This window comes from Aulonocara sp. 'chitande type north' Nkhata Bay, linkage group LG16 (assembly GCF_057382095.1).
Source record: "Aulonocara sp. 'chitande type north' Nkhata Bay isolate Kocher_YH1m ecotype deep benthic linkage group LG16, A_spYH_male_GT1.1, whole genome shotgun sequence".
Classification (NCBI taxonomy): Eukaryota; Metazoa; Chordata; class Actinopteri; order Cichliformes; family Cichlidae; genus Aulonocara; species Aulonocara sp. 'chitande type north' Nkhata Bay.
In genome coordinates, this window is record NC_141359.1 from 25,361,110 (window position 1) to 25,369,665 (window position 8,556).

Consider the following 8,556-nt stretch of genomic DNA (forward strand, 5'->3'; position numbering starts at 1 on the left):
CGTCCAGGACATTATGGACAGTTTGGGTGGAAACTCCTGGTTTTCGCTTTTAGATCAGGGGAAAGCGTACCACCAGGGGTTCATGTCAGAAGAAAGTCGTCCACTCACTGCTTTTGTGACCCCCTGGGGATTATATGAGTGGATTCGCATCCCCTTTGGACTTATGAATGCCCCTGCAGCATTTCAGCGCTGTATGGAAGAGTGCCTGGATGGGCTGCGCGACAACATCTGCATCCCCTATCTGGATGACACATTAGTTTACAGCAAAACGTTCAAAGATCACTTGGAGGACGTGAGAAAAGTGCTCCAGAGATTGAGAGGCTTTGGTATAAAGCTTAAGCCAAGTAAGTGTGACATGTTTAAGTCTGAGGTGCGCTATTTGGGCAGAATAGTGTCTGCAGAGGGCAGTAAAGTGGATCCTGCAGATTTTGAAGCAGTCAAAGCACTCAAAGGTATAAAACCACAAAATGTTGGTCAGCTCAGAAAAATGTTAGGCCTTCTCTCCTACTACAGACAATACATAAAAGACTTCTCCAGAAAAGCAGGTTGTTTGTATGAACTGTTAAAAGCTGACAAAACCACAGAGAACTCAGACACCACAAAAGGGACAAGGGCAAGACCAAAGAGAACCAGTCAAGTTGTGCCCTCCTCAAAACAAATCGTGTGGACTGACCAGCATCAACGTGCGCTTGAGGAACTAATAGACTGTTTGCTCCACCCACCAGTGCTGGGGTTCCCAGATTTCACACAGCCGTTCATCGTACACACAGACGCCTCACACAAAGGGCTAGGCGCAGTGTTGTACCAGAGACAAGATGGTAAGCTGCGAGTTATTGCTTATGGCTCCCGTACTCTAACAGCGGCTGAAAAAAACTACCACTTCCATGCAGGAAAACTAGAATTTTTAGCATTGAAGTGGGCTATCACTGACAAATTCAGAGACTATTTGTACTATGCCCCAACATTTACTGTCTATAGCGATAACAACCCGCTAACGTACATTCTGTCAACAGCCAAACTGAATGCCACCACATCAAGATGGGTCGCTGAGCTCGCTGATTTTCACTTCACCATTAAGTACAAACCAGGGAAGGAAAACAGTGATGCAGATGCTTTATCAAGAATGCCACTTGATGTCGAAACCTTGATGAGAGACTGCTCTGAGGAAGTGCCACCGGACACTATTGCAGCTGCTATCCAGGCCATTGAGGTACAGAAAGACACACCTGCCGCATGGACACTCTCAGCTGCAGCAATGTCAGTCACAGCAGACGGTGAGCCAGCAGAAGCAACATTCACACCCATACCAAAAGAACAGCTTAATGAAGCGCAAAAGTCTGATCCTGTTATAAGCCCTGTATTACAGTGTAAACAGACAGATTCAAAACCACTGCCCAAAGAGCTAAGAACATTTGACCCTAAGACAAAATGCTTGTTCAGAGAGTGGGGCAAGTTAAGACTAGATAACAATGGCATCTTGTACAGGCTCACTTCTGCCCGGAAACAGCTAGTCCTGCCAGATCAGTTCAAAAAGACTGTACTTGAAGAGCTGCACAATAATATGGGCCATCAAGGTGTTGATCGCACAGTGTCTTTGATACGTGAACGCTTCTTTTGGCCACACATGCAGGCAGACATCGAGCATTATGTGACCAACGTTTGTTCCTGTGTAAAGCAGAAAAAGCCCAGCCATGAAACAAGAGCTCCTTTAACAAACATTGTAACTACGCAGCCCTTTGAGCTGGTGTGTATAGACTTTCTCCATCTTGAAAAATGCAAAGGCGGTTATGAATATATTCTAGTGATAACTGACCACTTCACACGTTTTGCCCAAGCCTATGCCACCACCTCAAAGTCAGGCAAAACTGCTGCAAACCTGATATTCAATGACTATGCCCTAAAGTTTGGCTTCCCCTGTCGCATTCACCATGACCAAGGAGGTGAATTTGAAAATCAGCTATTCAGTCAGCTCAAGAAACTGTGTGGCATGGCCGGTTCTAGGACAACACCCTATCACCCAATGGGGAACGGTCAAGTTGAACGTATGAACAGGACATTGTTGCAAATGCTTAGAACGCTAACTGAAACACAAAAGTCAAACTGGAAGGAATCTATCAACAAGTTAATGTATGCATATAATTGCACACGTTGTGAAGTCACTGGCTACTCCCCATTTTACCTACTGTTTGGACGGTCACCCAGGCTACCAGTAGATATGCTCTTTGGACTGTACTCAGAAACAGATTTTAGTGACCACAGAGACTATGTTGAAAAATGGAGAAAGGGCATGGAACAAGCATACTCTATAGCAAATGAGAATGCAAAGAAAGCTGCTGAAAAGGGCAAAAGACACTACGACACAAAAGTAAGGAGTTCTGTGTTACAACCTGGCGAGAGAGTTCTGGTCAAAAACCTGACACCTAGAGGAGGCCCAGGGAAACTGAGAGACTATTGGGAGGACACTGTTCACACAGTAGTCAGACAAATGGGGCCTGACCTCCCTATCTATGAGATAAGACCGGAGAGAGGCAGAGGGCGCTCTAGAGTGCTTCACAGAAACTTGCTTATGTCATGTGACCACTTACCTTTTGAAAAAGTGCCTGAAAAAGATAATCGTACAAGACATGAACAGAAAAAGACTGATAAACCTGTCGCTGTTGTGCCAGACTCTGATGATGAGGGCAGTGTTGATGAATACCGCTGTCATTACACACCACCTCAACCTGTGTCCCAGCCATCAGAACAAGAACTTCTCACAGCAACGTCTCAGCCCGCAGCTTCAGTCCCTGCTCTTGCACCAACACCAGAGCCCCTTGCTGGAGACCATCTGGAGGCGCCTGACCCAGCTGCCGTGGAGACAACTTGTGAGGAGGCAGAGCCCACTGCAGGTGACATACCTGCCCCTCCTCCACCTGTGGTACTCGAGAGACTTGAGGAGGAGACACCTCAGCGGCCACAGCGAGAGAGACACCCGCCAAGACGGATGACGTATGACCAACTGGGCACCCCATCTTGCTACAGTGTTCAGCCAGCACCGCAACTGCTTCCTGTGTACCCGGGCCTGGTTCCATGGTTTCCAGCTGTGCAGTCATACTGCACCCAGCCCATTGGTTTGTATGGACTCCAGCAAATGTAAGTTGACACTTTTTCACTGATGACTTGAGAACTGTACTTACAGACTGTCATCAAGAAAAAGACATGAACTTTTCCCCATCTGTGGATTATAACCATAGACAATAGACTTTGTGAAGACTCACATATGGACTGGTTATAGACTTTGTCTTCATTCACCAGTGATGGACTGTGGTGAAACAGGTGTTAAACCTACAGAATTGAGGACATTGGTTCACTCTACTGTTGATGTCCTGACTACAAGAGAATATAGACTGAAAAGCATCTTGTTGGTATAATGTCGGGACGACATTTTTTGAGTGGGGGAGAGTGTGACAGGTTGAATGAGTATTGCATATAAAACTGTTTAGTTAATACTAATTCATATCAGTTGATATAAGGACGGAAATAATATAAGGACGGAAATAATGTAAATATGGTAAGAAAATGGTTAAGAGTTTATTATTTTTCATGTTATATTAATGGCTTTCATGTTACTTAAGAGAACTACAATCTATACATCAGTGATCGGCTAGTAAGCCTTTTCTGGGCTCGATTAGTAGTGTCTCTATTCTCCACTAGGGGGCTTTCGCGCGTTCTCCTCACTGCAATAAACTACTGCATGAGAGACGCAAGTCATAATCACTCTCGTGATTCTTTTCCCCCTGTTTTCAGGTAAAAGTGTTTAAAAGTTGATATATTTCCAATGTGTACACTGTTAAGATATTTAAGAGGTAACCGTTCATTGTTTTGTAAGCGTTAGAAGCATTACATTGCAGTTTTGTGCACATATACGTGGCGGTTTTGAGCTGTGTTTTGTACTGTGTAATGGCCATTGTGATAACGGCAGGAGCTAAGAACGCCGCGGTTGTCAGCCATTTTATCAGGAGGCCTGCTCAAGTATATGTATGATAAGCACTTTGGTGTTTCGGTTTATTGTTTGGTGTTTTTCTTCCACCATGTGACATTTAGCAGTACAGAATGTGAAACGTTTCTGCTCATTTTGACTGCAATAAACTACTGCATGAGAGACGCAAGTCATAATCACTCTCGTGATTCTTTTCCCCCTGTTTTCAGGGGTGTAACACACTACACTTATTTTTTTAATTCTACCAAAGTCCACTATTTAGATTGAGAAAAGTTTATATAATTATTTAGCCTTGTTGTGCAAACAAGCCTGCATAACTTAATAAATATAGAATTTGAAAAATAACAAACCTAAAAAGAAACACTAGGTACGAGATACATGAGGACCTATGATACGGTGATACTTTTGGTAAACAACCATTTGACTAACATGTGTGTCTCACCTGCTCTTGTTCCATCTCTGTTCTGTCCTCATTCTCCTCTCTCTCCCTCTCTGTTCCTCTCTCTCCCTCTTTGTGCTGACAATCATCAAATATACAGTTGAAACCAGATATTTACAAACTCTTCAGATCAAAACACAAACACTTTTTAATTGTAACATCAAATCAGACTAAATGTTTATTTTTTTAGATTGATAAATATAAAAAACATATTTGTTAACTTTAAGAGTAAAGAGAGAAACTATCTGTATTTCTTAATTGTAAATGGCACCAAATTGTATTCAAATTGAGCCACACTTATGGAGCTCCACAATTATTTTCCTGGTGTTTTGGTTGACATCTCTTGATTTTCCCATGTCAAAAAAACAGGCTCTGTGTTTTGCCTTATATGCATCCACAGCTGTGCCACCAATTTACTCACATGGACTCTACTAACCTATCAGAAGCTTCTTCAGCTCAGAATGGAATCGTCTGGAGTTTTCTTATTAATTAACAATAAACTTAGTGTACATGTACTCCTAAATTTGATGAAAGTGATAAAAAAATAGAAGCTCTGTCTCTCTTTATTCTGACATTTAACTAATTCAAAATATATTTCAATATTTATCTAAAACAAAAGTTTACTCTAAATTGATGTTGTACAGTAAAAATGTTTTATGTTTTCTCCCTAAAGTGTAAATATCTGGTTACAAATGTGAATATCCTGCTGTGTACTGAAATCCCTCTTGTTTTGCATAGAAATATACTGAACAACATACAAAGCATAATATATAAAATAACATTTACCTGAGTTTTTTCTTTGAAAGAACCCTCTAATGTCCATTCTTATGTTTCAGTACATAACTGAAACCGAATTAGTCGGGGAGGGTAAGAACTGAAAATATGAAATAAACACACGTAAGCTAAGACTCTCTAAAAAAAATAGCATTTGTTCGGCTTTTCATTTCGCCATTTGTTGATTCACTTGAAGAGCAAGTAACGTAATATTGGTCAAGTGATCAGTTTGATATCAATCTTTCGTGATGCACCGTCATATTTACATTATTTGTACGGTACGAATGATTTGCTTTGGTAACTGGTCAAACTTAAGCTCTCCTTGGTATGGCTGGCTCCGTTTCTCCAACAGCGCACACAGGCAGCAGCTGCCCCGCCCCCTCGCTCAGTCGCTTAGTGCCTGAGCTCGGATCATACCAATATCAGGGGGGATTCACGCACAGTCGTAAATTCCCCCAAGTGTGCACTATGTGCTTCGAATATTGTGTGTACTTTTTGTTTTATACAGTTGTCAGCCAGGCATCTATGAAAAAATTACACTCCAAAAGACCCCGGGCTTCTGACAAAACAACCCGGGCTTAAGCCCAGTAAGCCACCCCCACGCTCCGCCCCTGCACGGGTGTCCCTAAATTTAGCAAATATTAGCTTCAGGGTAGCTTGCTACGATGAATAGGCTAATACCAGCATTTTACCACAACTTCACCATACCTAGCTAAAAAAAAACTAAACTAATGTCCAGTCCAGTGGGACAGCAAGGAAAGATGACAAAAAAATTATTACTTACTTGCGGTTTGGAGGGTCAAGCTGAAATTGAAGCAGGCATTGAAAGACGGGAAGAGAGAAAGATGGCAGCTTGGTCAGCACTAGTGGCCTCTATAATGTATGCAAATACATGCGGGCCGGAATCCCCCCCCAGCGCGCACCCGGACGCCAAAACAGTGCCAGCAGAGTGACACTGAAAAATGGATTGAAACCGAAAAAAAAATTGTAAGCGAAAACAGTTTCAATTAATTGTTTTTCACTATCAATTTTTTTTTGGTTTCGATACAAGATTTTTCAATACATTTATTTCAGTTACAATATTTTTTTTCAGTTTCGTTTCAAGGTTTCCATGATTCCATAGGCTATGGGCTGTAAATAAAATAGACGTGACAGTTCAGATATTCCATCCATTCACTTCCGCTTATCCTTTTCACGGTCGCGGGGGATGCTGGAGCCTATCCCAGCTGTCATAGGGCGAGAGGCAGGGTATACTCTGGACAGGTCGCCAGTCTGTCGCAGGGCCAACACACAGGGACATACAACCATTCACACCTATGGGCAATTTGGATTAACCAATTAACCCAGAGGTTCCCAAACTTTTTTTTGCTAGGCCCCCCTTTGTTTTACAAGAAAAATGATCGAGCCCACCCCCCGCGCGCACGCACGCACACACACATCCTCCAACCACACACATCCATATTTTTCTCCATAGTGGTTTATTTCACACCTCAAACATTTAGTAAACAATTAAGCTAATACAAGTAATCTGCAATAAATGACAGGTAGTAAGAAAATAAACGACTAACTCTTTTACACTACGTCCACACCTACACGGGTATTTTTGAAAACGCAGCTGTTTCGTCCACACCTAAATGGCGTTTCGAATCACCGAAAACGGAGATTTTTTCAAAACTCCTTTTTTGCATTTATGTGTGTGTGTGTGTGTCAGGCAATGTCAAAGGTATGTGCCTTTCACGTCAAGCTGTGCGCCACGTTATTGTTTACATGAGATGAATTTGTAGTGAAGTAGATTCTGGGGTAGGATCTCACCTGATGTCCAGGAATGCACCACTAACATCCACACCTTCCCAGTTGACAATTAGCGGGCTTATAAGAAACAGCTGCGCTTCACTACCAGAAGGAGGCATCTAAGGTGGCTGAGAGCATTAGGAAGCTAAGCACTGTAGATCTCTTCAGGAAAGCTTCTCAGTTTAGCCCTTTAGAGAGTGGTAAGTAGGACTCTTGCGTTTATCATAATGTGGCATATAGTAGGGTGGACCTTGACAACTGTTTCCTAGTGATGGGTAGATGAGGCCTCGTGAAGCGTTTCAGCACATTCCCCAAACTGTGTCGACACAGTTTTGCTCCATACTGACACCTGCTGGACCTTAAATATCATTGCAGGCAACTTACTTGAGACTCACAACAGACACTGATTCAATGACCTAGTCATACTTATATACACTGTATACACTGTAAGGTATTGTACTTTTCATGGAATCATTTTATATCTTCTATATTACAAATATTGTAGACATCTTTAAAATATATTATGAATGACATTAAGTGAAAATTAAAATGAAAGTATTGTGAATGTAATATTACCCATTTGACTCAGAGTTTATTATAAATTTCTATTCAGAAAAATAGGTTTATCCAATGTTTTTGCATTCAGTCTATTGTCAGGAAAATGTCAGGAGTAGTTAGTCATTACAGCAAGTGTTTGTGAACTAAAAATCAAGAATGTGGGATACTCTTTGTCCATGATTTCAACAGCCCGGTACGTGCAACTGACACAGGGAAAACCAATTATGCAGGGGAGACCTAACTTGACTCAGCACCTTCTTGCTGTGCGGCAACAGTGCTAACCACCGTGCTGCCCCAGTTAAGATATTGATTCGGGTTTTTTTCATAGTGCATGTTTGAAGAATATCTACTCTTTTTCTTAAAATTTTTATTTAGTTGGGCTACATACTAAACTTGTAGGATAAAGTATTAGTCCTATATTGCTAATATCGATTTGTTATCAGTGATTTGGTTTAAAATTGGGGGCTGTGTGGGTTAAACTTTTCAAACCATCGGCGTAACTTTGTGCTGAACATTTGGGGGGGCAGGGGGTCAAAATCTCTGTCTAAATAAATCTGGGTAAATTCCCAGATGCTTAAACATGCAACTATTTTGCTGGTAATAACTGAAATGAGTAAAGAAAATTAACAGCCTATTTATACAAGATAATTCATAATTTTATTGGGGAGATCATAACCTCCCTGGAAATTACGCCCCTGATTCAGACACTTCCCCTAAAGATGTTTGTATTGCAGATCTGTTGGCTCACGTTTACATCGTTTAACACATTTGCTAAACAATGCATCAAAGCAAAGAAATAAAATATGCAAATATTTGTGCAACAGGGCAGTGGTTTGGGGGATGAGAGTTCACACTGTACAAACTGTCACACAGAATGAGAATTTAACTTCTAAATATTTAGTTTTGGTCAACCCTCACCTATTATACTGCACACCTGGAGATGACTACAATGAGGTTAGTGATTAATATAATTTCATTACATTCAAATAATATATTCTTCCAGCTTAAATGTTAA

The 8,556-nt window shown here is 41.4% G+C and overlaps 1 protein-coding gene across 1 annotated transcript in view; it reads right to left on the reverse strand.

Annotated features, from left to right (window-relative positions):
- Positions 1 to 7,238, reverse strand: part of LOC147311646 (sodium channel protein type 2 subunit alpha-like) — a 65,343-nt gene extending 58,105 nt beyond the window's left edge. The window contains exon 1 of the mRNA XM_086265726.1: positions 7,005 to 7,238. The gene's annotated coding sequence lies outside the window, so the exon portion shown is untranslated. The remainder of the gene's footprint in view (positions 1 to 7,004) is intronic.
- Positions 7,239 to 8,556: the final 1,318 nt, after the last annotated feature.